Source organism: Panthera tigris, chromosome B2, assembly GCF_018350195.1.
Source record: "Panthera tigris isolate Pti1 chromosome B2, P.tigris_Pti1_mat1.1, whole genome shotgun sequence".
NCBI classification, from domain to species: Eukaryota; Metazoa; Chordata; class Mammalia; order Carnivora; family Felidae; genus Panthera; species Panthera tigris.
In genome coordinates this window covers 33,127,760-33,141,839 of record NC_056664.1, presented here as the reverse complement: position 1 = coordinate 33,141,839, position 14,080 = coordinate 33,127,760, and the positions used below count along the sequence as shown (strand labels likewise).

Genomic DNA, 14,080 nt, shown 5'->3' with positions numbered 1-14,080 from the left:
GCAGCCTCTTCCAGCTGTCCCCATCGGGGATGCCTACCTGGGCCTGTCTGGGCACCAAGCCAGGGGCAGGTAGGAGCTCACTGCCCCCGCTGGGCCAGGCCAGGGCCGGAGGGGCTGGCTGTCCTCCTCCTTCTCCGTGGTGGCGGGCAGGGAGGGGGCCTGGTGCCCGGGCTGGGGGCTCTGTCCTCTCGGGTTCCCTCCACCGCTGGCTCAGGAAGGCAGCAGAGCCAGAACTGCAGAAGCCAGCTCCCCGCCCCCCATCGCTGCCTCCTCCCCTCCCTCCTCCCGACCCGCCTCCTTCTCCAGCCACCCACCTCCTTCTGCTCGTTTCTATGGCAACCAGGCAATGCCGCACAGCCTCCCTCCCTCCCAGACACCAGGGGACGCCCGCCTTCCACGCTTGTTTCTTCGAGAGGACATCAACCCGGGCGGGGCGCACACACTTCACCTTGGAGATGCCAGTGAGCACAGGGGCTCTCCAGGCCACCCTTGACTGTGTGGGGGACCCTGTTCCAGCCCCTCTCCTCTCTTTCTCCCCAAGACCCTCCCTCCCAACATCCCTTCGAGACACTGCAAGCGGCACCTGCCCTTGCCCTTGCCTCAGGTCCTTAAACTTCACTGCCTGCTGCTCTGTAAACATTTGTTTACTTGATCATTTATTCTCACCCAATCATCCCTCGCAATTTTATTTTGAGCCTTTTCTGGGTCAGGCCGAGTATGAGATGCTTGTCTACAGTCTCATCCTCTGAGAATCCATACCCATTTTACAGATGGGAAACTGAGGCCCACGGTAGTAAAACAACCTGTCTGAGCATCTAAGGCTCCTGGGCTGGTTATTGGCAGTGAGGCCTTGTGATTCCAACTCCCACGGGCCACAGCTATCACCCACCCCTCAGAGCAAACAGCGAGGCTCGCGCTACATGCATGTGATCTCCATGCTCCGATGTGTGTCTACACAAATGAGCACCCCAACAACACACTTATAAATACAAACTCCCATTACATGTATTTGCCTACATGCATCTCCACAAGTCTGTGCATCTACCTGTATGTGCAGAGGGAACAGACACGGTAAGAGTAATGCCAGCATTTACACATCTTTAGGACACATGTATGCACATCTACATGGATCCGGAACATGCAACACATAAACCCTTTCTACACAAAAGCAACAGATGCATACACGAGCCCCTAGCCCCATGGGAGGGGATCGGTAACACAAGCTTGTGCCCCAACCAGGAGACTGAACCAGAATCAACTTCTAGGAGAGGACCTTTCTGCTCTGCACTTGCCCTCTAGAGATCAGACACTAATCTGCCCACCTTGTCTCAGCCCTGCTGCAGGAGGGGCCTGGGGTGGGGGTAGACATAGGACCCACCCTCCGGCGACCCCCTCCCTCATAAAGTCCCCTGCCTGATCCACACTAAATCCCACCTAGAGGCCCCTCTGCCTAGGAGGCTCACAGATATCCCCACCCATCCCCCAGCCAGGTCCTGGGACTTGGGAATTATGACAGATCCAGTAAAATGGGCCCTTCCTCCTCAGAGGGGATTCCAGGCTCAGAGAACCCTGTCAGCCCCCCAGGAGGGACGGCATCTGGTGGAGGCGAGGTGAGGACATCAAGTGGGGACTGGGGCCCAGGACGCACAGCGTGCCCCCATGGGATGCACTGTCTCCAGCCCAGCACCACCTCAGAAGGACCCTGGCAAGGATCAGTGCAGCCCCAGTGCCCCAGGGTGCTTCTCAGGGACCCCACGCAGCCCAGAGAAGGCAGATGCAATCAGAAAGACCCAGAAGCCAACCAAAAATCAAGCAAAAAACTGTTAACAATAACAATAATAGTAATAGCCTCTTCCACATTTCATCCCACGCAAGATCCCTTCAGTGATGAGACTGACGCCAGCTAAACCAAGGCTATGAGCTATATGGCACATCCAGATATCAGAGCTGTCAACTGCGAAGGGGGAAATCATCATGGGAACACATGAAATAGGGAATCTCCTTCATTCAGCAGATACTTACTAGGCACCCACCGTGTACCAGGGATCGTTCTAGGTGCCGGGACACAGCCGTGGGCAAAACAGAGTCCCTGCCCTCGAGGGTACGGAGCTCGTGGATGTGCTAACTCCTGCTCTCCTGCAGCGCCTCTGGCTGTCACAGCAGCCCTGCAGGTGAGGGCGCAGAACTGACGAGGAAACAGAGGCTTTAGAGGCTGAGCAGTCTGCCCAAGCCAGTAACAGAGCCAGTAAATCCCTGGGCTGGGATTCGAACCCACTGCTTTGCCAAGCTTTTCCAACGCTCGGCATTGGTTCCATTAAGATCTGATTAGGACACATGGCAACAGCGACCCATTTTCTGGAAGTTTCATAACCAAGTATGCCTCTCGTCCTTAGATCAAAGGCAGGACAGGGTCACTATATGCATTTGAAGGGCCAGTCAAGAAGCATGAGTGGGGGACTCATTTAGGGGACCGCCCCCCCTCCCCTAAATCACCTCAGAGGGGACTTCCAGGTCAGAGGGGACTGACCATCCTTGAGCGAGAAGCCTGACACTTGTCCACAGGCCTGGAGGTCCTCAGCAGAGGGTCAAGTCAAGGCCCGGGCCAGAGGGTGGGGATGCCTGGCACCTGAGAGCTGGGGCTCCCTGGAGACAGTGGGGAGACCTCAGCTGAGGGCGAGGAGGGATTGAGTTCCCAGGCATTGTAAGCAGAGCCCCCTGCCCACCTGCCAGTCCCCCAGCCCCGGATCATCTTTCTCCTAAAGAGCCAGCTCCATCCCAGGTTTCCAAAGATAGCTGCCCCCCACCTCCACCCCTCCTGAGCCTGATCCAGCCCACCTACTGCCTGGCAGACTCCGAGTTCTGCCCTCCCATGTTCATACAGGCTCTGTGGGAGGAGCTGACCCCTGTCTCCCCCTCTGTGCCCAGCCTACAGAGCACCCACTCCCACTGTCAGCCTGATCCAGTCTCCTCTGCTACTGAGAGGGCCCCCAAGCCACCAGTGTGCAGCCCTGTAGTCTCCCACCTGCAGGTCTCAGGCGGGCTCAGGGACACGCCCGCACCACACAACACACACACACACACACACACACACACACCATGCCTGTCCTCAGCCCTATTCCTGGACCTTAACCAGGTTCCAGTCCCACAGGCAGACCAGTCAATATAGGAGGAGGGGGCCTCGGGCAACCCAGGAGAAGCTGACCCCTTCTGTCACTACCTCCTCGTCCAACCCAGAAAACATTCACTACCCCCCCTTCCCAGCCCAGCACAGTTATCCTACAGTTCCCCAGTGCCAGGGCCAATGCAATCAGGGTTCATTAGCTGCTGCTTTGCATCTCATTTGCATAATGTTCTCACGACTGTCCAAATGCCAGAATCCTCCCCAAACCCCTGCCCATGACAGGCAGGGCTGGCCAGCTCAGAAAATTCCACCGAGGGTCTGTGTAGGGGCTTAAACTGTAGGGATGGGGAAAGAGCAAACGGAGGCAACTTCAAGTCTCAGACGCAGAAAGGCATCGAGAGGAAAAGCAGGAGATATGTACCGAGCACCTCCTAAGTCCAGGCACCATGCACAGTGCTTCACTTGTTTTTCACAATGAGCCATTTTACAGATGTGGAAACGGAGGCTCAGAGCTATGAAGCCCTGGCTATTCGACACCTGAATCCCAGGACCAGCAGCTTGGGCATCACGTGGGAGCTGGGAGGAAAACGCAGAATCTCAGGTCCCACCCCAGACCTCCTGAATCAGAATCTGCATTGTCACGAGATCCCAGGAGACTAGAGTGGGGGAAGGACGAGTTAAGGGACTTGCCCTCCCATCTGAGCTGAGGCGTGTCTGAACAAATCCCAAAATAGTTCCCGAGTACCTACTATGCCCAGCACTGCTCTAGGGAGCGGGACCCAGGAGATAACCGGACAACATCCCTAACCTCCTGGACATTTCACGCCAAAGCGGGAGACACGCAACAAAGAAACAACAGCAGTTCAAGTGGTGATCAGTGCTGTCAAGAAAAATAATGTGGGGGCGCCTGGGTGGCTCAGTCGGTCAAGCGTCCGACTTCGGCTCAGGTCGTGATCTCACGGTTCGTGGGTTCGAGCCCCGCGTCGGGCTCTGTGCTGACAGCTCAGAGCCTGGAGCCTGCTTCGGATTCTGTGTCTCCCTCTCTCTCTGCCTCTCCCCTGCTCACACTCTGTCTCTCTCAAAAATAAATAAATGGTAAAAAAAAAAATTTTTTTTAAAGAGAAGAAAAATAATGTGGGTAAAGACAGAGGATGAATGGGGGGACATTTTAGAATCCCTCTTTGAAGAGATGACATTTGAACAGACACTTAAATAAAGGGGGAAGGGGAGGTGATGATTTGCAGGAACAGTGCTTTTGGGCAGAGGGAAGAGCAAGGGCAAAAGCGGGAGTCACCTAGGCACGCTGAAGGCACCCCCAAACTGAATGATGTTTTGATGGATGAACGGGTGGGTAGACAGAGGAATGGCAGGTAGAGAGAGGCAGTAAATAAGGTCGGAACAAAGAAGCAGGCAGGGGCTAGATCCTACAGGGCCTTGGAGGACATGGGAAGGATTCTATCTTATTCCAAAGATGAAGAGAAGCCATTGGTTTTAAGATTTTATTTTTAAGTAATCTCTACACCCAACATGAGGCTCAAACCCACAACCCCAAGGTCAAGAGTCACACACACGCTCCACCAACTGAGCCAGCCAGACGCCCCGAAGCCATTGGTATTTTTGAGCGAGGGGGAGAAGGGATCCAATTTATGTTTTCAAAAGATCGCTGTGCCTTGTATATGGAAAAGTAGAAGGAGGCAAGGGCTGAAGAAGCAGACCAGTTAAGAGGCTTTTGAAATATTTATTCCCAACAGAAGTGAGTGCTGTGGTCGCTAAAACACATGTCCAAGAGTATCTGTTCATCACAGCAAATTGTCTTCAAAGCACCTTTGTTCATAATAGCTCCAAACTGGAAGCAATGCGAATACCATCTACAGAAGGATTGGTAAGCCAACTGTGTGGTTTACTGCATACAGGAGAGGTAGGTCTGCTTTTTCGTGGCTATACAGGATTCCCTGCAGCAAATTCCACACTGGGGCTTGTTCACACAGCCAAACCCTATACAACAATGAAAACTAGCTGACTATCCACAACCACATGGATAACCTCAAGACACCATGTTGAGCAAGAGAAGCCAACCTTAAAAAGATTTAGGTAGTGGATTCTGTTTATATGAAGTTCAAGAGCAGGTAAATGTTGGGGCACCTGGGTGGCTCAGTCAGTTAAGTGTCCGACTCTTGATTTTGGCTCGGGTCATGATTGCACGGTCGTGAGATCAAGCCCTGGATCAGGCTCCATGCTGAGCGTGGAGCCTGCTCAATATTCCCACCCCCTCTCTCTCCCTGCCCCTCCCGTGCTCGTGCTTGCTCTCTCTGAAAGAAAGAAGAAAGAAAGAAAGAAAGAAAGAAAGAAAGAAAGAAAGAAAGAAAGAAAGAGAAAGAAAGAGAAAGAAAAGAAGAGGAAAGAAAGAAAGAAAGAAAGAAAGAAAGAAAGAAAGAAAGAAAGAAAACAGGTAAATCTTGACTTCTGATTCCTGGGCAAGATGGAGTAGATATACTTCTCCCTGTTCCTCTTGGAAAGAACAGCTAATGTCCTGGACATTATATATAAAACAAACCTACAAAGACTCTAAAAAGGGAGAGAAGAAGGCGGACTGACTAGGGATCTCAGGGCTCAAGGAACAACACAGCAGTGAGTTCTCTGGGTTTTCTTTTTGCCCAAAATATCTCAGATTTGGAGCTGGAGAAATCAGCAACCCAGAAATACCAATGACTGTGGACAAAAACAGCCCCAAGAAAAGCCTCTCCTCCCTATTGGAAGGACTAGGAAAGGTACAGTCTGGCAAATCAAAACCTTTAAAACAATAAATGCCCTGCTCTAGCCAAACACCATGGAAAAAAACTGCAGCCCCATCCCCTCTGCATGGGCAGAGACCAAGTGGGGAGCTGTGCCTGGGTGTAACCAGGGGCCCATTCCCCCTCCACCAGGTGGTTACAGAGAACAGGTGGGGAGCTGGAACTTCCATCCCCACCCAGTGGTATCAAGGTACCCCACCCTCTCCACACTGGGTGGGGACCTAGGAGGCCCAGGAGGACTGTCACCATCCCTAGAAGTAACAGGTCAATAGAGACAACATGGGGAGAAGTAATGAGCTACCTTTGCCTTCCCAGGCAGGGAGGTATCAGTTGAGGTCTGTCTGGTGGGAAGCCAGAACTCCCATCCCTGCTCGGAAGTGAGGAAGCAGCCTTCTCCGATGAGCTGTCAGCACAGAGCCTGACGCAGGGCTCGAACTCACGAACAGTGAGCTCATGACCTGGGCCAAAGTCGGACGCGTAACCGACTGAGCTAGCCAGGCACTCCGGGGAAGCTGAGCTTCTACCCTGACCTGGCATCCGCAGGAGCAGTCCCAGAGGAGACCTGCTAAGGCAGAAGATTTGAATAAGAGCCAGTGTCTCATAACAATACTCCAAAGTCCAGAATACAATAGAAAAATCATTTGTCGTACCAAGAGCCAGAAAAATCTCAATCGGCGGGAGAAGAGGCAACCAACATAGGCCAACAGCAAGATGGCACAGACACTGGAATTATCTGACAAGGAAATTAAAGCTGCAGTCTCAAAAGTGCGTCAACAAGCAATTAGGAACACCCTGGAAACAAATGAGGAATAGAAAGCCTTGGCAAAGAAATAGAACATACAAAGAAGAGTCAAACTGAAAATTTAGGACCAAAAGGTCATTGGATGGGCTCAACAGCAGAGTGGAGACAGAGAGGAAAGAATCTGTGAACTTGAAGATAAAACAATAGAAATTACCCAATCTGCATAACAGAGAAAGGATGTATTTTTTTAAAAATGGGCAGGGCACCTGGGTGGCTCAGTCGGTTGAGCATCAGACTCTTGATTTCGGCTTAGGTCATGATCTCACAATTTGTGGGTTCAAGCCCCACATCAGCGCAGAGCCTGCTTGGAATTCTTTCTCCTTCTCTCTCTGCCCCTACCCCACTCATGCTCTCTCTCTTTCTCAAAATAAATACATAAACTTAAAAAAAATAAAAATAAAAAAATAAATGAGGACATCTGGGTGGCTCAGTTGGTTAAGCATCCGACTCTTGGTTTCAGCTCAGGTCATGATCTCACAGTTCGTGGGTTCAAGCCCTGCATTGGGCTCCACATTAAGCATGGAGCCGACGTGGGATTCTCTCTCTCCCTCTCTCTCTGCACCTGCTCCACTCACACTTGCTCTCTCCAACCCCTCCCAAAATAAATAAATAAACTCAAAAAAAAAAAAAAAAAAAAAAAAAGAACAGAGCCTCAGGGCCCTCTGGGTCCCCAACAGAAGAGCCAACATTCATATTGTTCGAGTCCCAAGAGGAGAGGAGAAAGGATGTGGGGCTGAAAAGTGTTCAGAGAAATGGCTAAAGAAACACCCCTCCTCCCCAAGAATCTATGGAGTCTGTACCACAAGGGGCACCACAAGGAAAAGGAGAAGGAGAGGAGCGAAGGGATTTGTATGAAGTCACACAGCTCATGGTGATTTGAATCAGGCCCTTTCCCCTTCCAGGGGTTCTCTGGCTTTAGGAAGCCCAAGAACCATCTGGAGTTTTGGATAAAATGGAGAGTCTGGCCATGGCCCACAGAGATTCTGATCCAGCAGGGGGTTTCAGTTGTCTGTGGCTGCACAACAAAGCTCCCCAGAATTCAGTGACGTAAAGCCACAATGATTTATTATATTTGGCCATTCTGGGGGGTGGCTGGGTTCCGAGACAGCTTCTCCATTCACATGACTGGCCCTCGGCTGAGTCGGCTGGGCTAGCTGGCCTGCCACTCCCGGTCCCTCTCCCTCTCTTTCCCCCCAGGCTGTGGTCTCTCCGGCAGGGTACCTTAGACCTACTTACATGGACTCAGGGCTCCAAGAGCAAACATTCCAAAAGGACAAATTCCAACGTGTAACTTGTCTTTCAAGTTATCTTATCTATCAAGCCTCTGCTTCCCTCATGCTGGCCAACATCTCATTGCCCAGAGCAGGTCACATAGCAAGTGCAGAGTCAATGGTCAATGGCGGGGGAGAGTGCTACACCAGGATGTGCACAGCAGGAGGTGGGGTTCACGGTGACAGCAGGGAGCACCAGTGTGCCAGACCGCCACAGCAGGGTCAGCAGTGGGGCCCCCAAATTTGCATTTTTCGTGACCTTCTTTCCAGGTAGCTCCCCGCTGTGATGGGGGCACAGGCATTCCAGTGACTGCTTTGCAAGAACTGGTCCAATCCTATTCCTACCCCTATTCTAGAACTCCAAGATCAAAGAGGTTTTTAAACCTCCATATCTTCCGATCACTGATCAAAGGGAATGTCACAGACACATTCACTGTCTCGGGGGTGCAGACAGCCCAGGGCAGACACACACACACACACACACACACTGGGTCACAAGAACCCTGTTCAGACATCAGCTTCTCCAAAAAGCGTGGGACTCTGGCTTTTAGTCCTGACTCAGCCCCATTCCAGCCAGGTGGCCCTACACAGGTCACTCCCTCTCTGGGTGTTGATTTGCCTTTCTCAAAGTGAGGGGGGTGGACCAGATTAACTATCTCTAACCTAAGTGCCACTGGGGGGCCATTTACATATTTCTTCACCCAATTCCACGTTTGGAAAGATTTTTGTCTACCAAACAAACTGCATGAGCTAAGAAATATTTTATCTCATTTTTGAGAGAGAGCACACGCAGGGGAGAGGCAGAGGGATAGCGAGAATCTTAAGCAGGCTCCACAGTCAGCGTGGACCCCAGCGCAGGGCTCAATCCCATAACCCTGGGGTCACGACCCGAGCTGAAATCAAGAGTCAACGGACTCAACTCAACTGACTGTGCCACCCAGGTGCCCCAGAAGTTTTGTTTGTTTGTTTTTTTAAACCAGACAACAAATCACTTGTTACTCAATTAATTACTTGATAGAGTTTCTGATTGGCATGGCATTACCAACATTTCTACGCTGAACTGATAAAATCCCCACCAAAAGCAAAGCACTCGGAGGTCCCAGATGGACTGGACTGCCTCAGTTTGGGAAATGCCCATTGTGGGTACAGTTTTGGTAATATTTAAAAGAGCCGAGCTCCTCTCTGGAATCTCGGAGGCCTCCAGCTGAAATGGACTGCACAGGGCATCCTCTAAGCCAGAGCCCATCTCGTTCTAAGCAGTCTGGGTGCTGAGCGCCTCTCGAGGTCCAGCGCAAGCCAGCACCCTGCCGAGCACCCTGGGAAAAATGCAGGGTGTCTAAGGATGTCCATTATAGAAGCCATTAGTGCCATTTGATTAAATTTAAGTTCAATAGCATTAAATAAAGCTGGAAATACAATTCCTGAAAAAAATTTAAAAAAATCAACTCCTCAGTTGCACTAGCCCTATTTCATGCGCTCCACAGCCACCCGTGGCTGCCATACGAGACAGTGCAGATACAGAACATTCCCATCATTGCAGAAAATCCAAGCCTGACAGGGTCGGAAGGTGTCAACAAAGATACAGACGCAGGGGCGCCTGGCTGGCTCAGTCGGTGCAGCAGGACACTCTTGATCTCGGGGTTGTGAGTTCGATCCCCACACTGGATGGAGAGATTACTTGAAAGTAAAATCTAAAACACACACACACACACACACACACACACACACACACACAAATGCAGACATGTCCAACATTACACATTTGATGGGGCCCCAAAGGAGAGCTTTCACACATCAAATTCTGGCCGTTCCACTGCTCATGTAAATGATGGAGCCACACTTCTTGGACAAAATTAGTTAATTAAAAAAGGGCTCTGGGCGCCTGGGTGGCTCAGTGGGTTAAGCATCCGACTTCAGCTCAGGTCACGATCTCGCTGTCCGTGAGTTCGAGCCCCGCGTCAGGCTCTGGGCTGACGGCTCAGAGCCTGGAGGCTGTTTCAGATTCTGTGTCTCCCTCTCTCTGCCCCTCCCCCGTTCATGCTCTGTCTCTCTCTGTCTCAAAAATAAATAAAACGTTAAAAAAAATTTAAAAAAAAATGGCTCCAAAACAGTGCAAAAATCACGCTCAGGGATGCATCCAACCATTTTCTGAAAGATTTTAAATCCCGAGCCTGCTTCGGATTCTGGGTCTCCCTCTCTCTGCCCCTCCCCCACTCATACTCTGTCTCCCTCTTCCAAAAAAATAAACGTTAAAAAAAATCACGTACTGTTTAAAGAAGGATAATTAAGGTCCTGGTAAAACTGCATGACCAATAATATCTGGAGTAAGCCACCAAGTGTGAGCCCTACACGTAACCCATCCCCTAGGACTCCCCCCACCCTCAGAGAGAAGAGAGCCAGGGGCCTTCGCTCATCCTGACAAATAGAAACCTCCTTGACCCTGCAAGCCCCATGGGGCTATTTCTAAAGGCCTGCTCTGCAAGGGGACAGTGGGAAAGGTGGTGGGCCGTCTGATTTATCGTGAAAGTAATTTTTAGGAGCAGACACTGTTGGTTGTCCAACCGATAGCCGGTAGCCAGTCCTCCTTCGCCCTTGCTGACAAGGGTCCCCACTGGATTACAAAGGACTCAAAAGAGAGGCTGAATGGGCTAAGGCAGGGTTTCTCAACTTCAGCATTACTGACATTTGGGGCTGGTAATTCTCTGCGGGGCTGTCCTGTGCATTATACGAGGTTCGACAGCATCCCTGGCTTCTACCCACTAGATGCCAGTAGCACCCCCACTCCTAGTTATAATAACCCAAAACTCTGCAGACATTGTCAAATGCCTCCTGGGGGGGGGGGGGAGCAAAAATCATCCCAGGATGAGAACTACAGGACTAACGCACAAACTCTAATCCAGTGGTTCTCAAACTTGAACATGTATCAGGATCACCTAAAGGACTTGATATGATAAAACACAGATTGCTGGGCCTCTTGTATTTCCATCGAGTGTCCAGGTGATGCTTATCCTCCCGGTCCAGGGACCCTACTTTGAGAACCACTGGTTTAAGTCATTTGTGGCACTCCTGTTCCCCCAGCCAATCAGCCCAGAGAGAAAGAGCTTCCAGGAAAGTATTCTTTGTCGATGATAAGAGGCACTTGGGAAGAAACAGTCGCTTGTCTTCTTGGACATTGTGGGATCTGCATGAGGTGTCTGGAGCTGTGGCAGCCATTCTGTGCTCCCGGGGGGAGCTAGTTTGAGGGCCAAACCTACCCACTGAGGATGGAAAGCTTGTTCCTGGAGGTGGTTGTGTCACAGAACTAATGCTGGAGCTGTCTTCAGGGGATCCTGGTGAGCAAAATAGCAAGTTTTTCTTTTAATTTAAGCAACTAGTTCCTGAACTTTTCTTTTAATGTTTATTTTATTTTATTTTTTTTTTATTTTTTTTTTATTTTTATTTTTTTCAACATTTATTTATCTTTGGGACAGAGAGAGACAGAGCATGAACGGGGGAGGGGCAGAGAGAGAGGGAGACACAGAATCAGAAACAGGCTCCAGGCTCTGAGCCATCAGCCCAGAGCCTGACACGGGGCTCGAACTCACGGACCGCGAGATCGTGACCTGGCTGAAGTGGGACGCCCAACCGACTGCGCCACCCAGGCGCCCCAATGTTTATTTTATTTTTGAGAGAGAGCGCGAGAGTGTGCCCACAAGCTCTTGCACGGGGGAGGGGCAGAGAGAGGGAGACAGAGGGTCTGAAGTGGGCTCCGTGCTGACAGTAGAGAGCCCAATGCGGGGCTCGAACTCACAAACCGTGAGATCATGATCCAAACCAAAGTCAGACGCCTAACCAACTGAGCCACCCAGGCACCCCAGTAGTTCCCAGACTTTACTGCCAATTAGAATACGTGGGAAGCTTTAAAATTCACCCCACATCAATTAAGTCAGAACCTCTAAATGTATGATCCAAGAATCGGTATTTTTTAAAAGTTTCCCCAGGTGTTTCAATGTGTAGTCAAGTTTTAGAACCCTTGCTACCGCAAGTGTGGTTTGCAAACCATCAACATCAGCATTACCTGAGAGCCTGTCAGAAATGGAGACTCTTGGGTCCCACGGCACACTCTTCAGAAGCAACTGTTTAAGCCATTTTGAGTTGGTTTTTCTTTTCTTTCTTTTTTAAAGTTTACTTCTTTATTTTGAGAGAGAGAGTGGGCAAGCGTGGGTGGAGGAGGGGAAGAGAGAGGGCCAGAGAGAGAATCCCAAGCAGGCTCTGCACTGTCCGTGCAGAACCCGACGTGGGGCTCAAACCCATGAACCGCAAGATCATGACCTGAGCCCAAATCAAGAGTCGGACGCTTAACCAGCTGAGCCGCCCAGGTGCCCCAAGTTGGTTTTTCTGTTATTGGCATCCCAACTGTTACCATCTACAGGGCTAACACGCCTGAAGACAGGATCCACATATTTAAATCACAGTGAAATCATTCTTTCAAGAGAGACCCTAACAGTCTTCCCAACACTGTGGAACACTGGAACACTGGCCATGTCTCGTAAGTTGACCACGCCCGTACCTACAACTTAGAAATTCCACTTAGTGGCATAGGTTCTTGAAAAAAACTTACATATGCTCAAGAAAACAAACACAAAAATGTCCTTGGCCATTGTTACATCAGAAAAGGAAGAAAACCTAAATGTCCATAGTCCGGGAAATTGATAAATTATGGTATAATCATATTACCATGACATTAGCTAACATTTATTGGACAGATATTGCCTTAAATGCTTTACATGAATTCCCTTGTTTAAACTCAGAGCTTTCCTCTAAGGCAGGCATTATTATTATCCCCATTTTACAGATGAGGAAACTGAGATACACAGCAGTAACTTGCCCAAGTTACCGCACAAAACTCACCGAGCTAGGGGGGATTTGAAACCAACTAGTCCGGCCCTGGAACTGACCTCCTAATCCTTACAGCAGCCTGCCTCACGGGAAACAAATCTTCCCTGACCCCCTGACCTTTCTACACAGACGTCCCCATTCTTTCCACATACACACTCATGTCGATCAAAGCATCTGTAAGATTTAACTGTAACTATCACTTTCATGCCAATTTGCTGGCCCCATTAGAGTGTTTTTCAATCCAGATGCACAGAAGAATTGCCTGGAACACTTTTTTTTTTTTTTTAAATCGTGGTGAAATACACATAACATAAAGTTTACCATTGCACCCATTTGTAAGTATGCAATTAAGTATATTCGCATTGCTGGGCAACCATCACTACATACAATCTACCTCTAGAACTTTTTCATCATCCCAAACTGAAACTGCGTCCCCATCCATAAACTCTCCGTGCCCCCTCTTCGACCAGCCCCTGGTAATTACCATTCTACTTTCGGTACCTCTGAATTTGCCTAATCTAGGAACCTCATTTTAAGTGGAGTCACACAATATATATACTTTTTATGTTTATGTTTGGGAGAGAGAATGAGAGAGAGAGAGCAGGGGAGGGACAGAGAGGGGGAAGACAGAGAATCTGAAGCGGGCTCGGCACTGACAGCACAGAGCCCGATGTGGGGCTCAAGCCCACGAACCGCGAGATCATGACCTGAACCGAACTCAGACGCTTAACCAACTGAGCCACCCGGGCGCCCCAGTATGCGTTCTTTTGTGTCTGGTTTCTTTCACTCAGCATGTTTTCAAGGCTCATCCATGTTGAAGCATGTGTCAGAATTTCCTTCCTTTTTTAAAGCCGAATAATATTCGACTGTCATGCGTATGCCACATTTTCCTGATGCAGTCACCCACCACGGGACATTGGGTTGTTTTCACCTTTGGGCCATTGAGAGCAACGCAGCTATGAACGTTGTGTTTCAGTATCCGTTCGAGTTCCCGCTTTCACTTCTTTTGGGTAGATACTTAGAAGTAGAATTATCATATTCTATGTTTAACTTTTTTGAAGAAATGCCAAACAGTTTTCTACAGCAGCTGTACCATTTTACATTCCCATCAGCAATGCAGAAGGGTTGCAATTTCTCTACATCCTCACTTGCTACTTTCTGGGTTTTTGTTTTTGTTTTTTTTTTCAATAATAGCCATCCTAATGGTATCTCATTG

General features: G+C 49.8%; 1 protein-coding gene across 3 annotated transcripts in view; it reads right to left on the bottom strand.

Annotated features, from left to right (window-relative positions):
• The window catches only part of PACSIN1 (protein kinase C and casein kinase substrate in neurons 1), a 57,412-nt gene that overhangs the window by 17,338 nt on the left and 25,994 nt on the right, over positions 1-14,080 (bottom strand). Inside the window, exon 1 of one of the 3 annotated variants that reach the window (XM_007085291.3) lies at positions 38-119. The exons of the other annotated variants lie outside the window; for them this stretch is intronic. The gene's annotated coding sequence lies outside the window, so the exon portion shown is untranslated. Of the gene's footprint in view, positions 1-37; positions 120-14,080 lie in introns of those variants that run through there. 3 annotated transcript variants of the gene reach the window in all.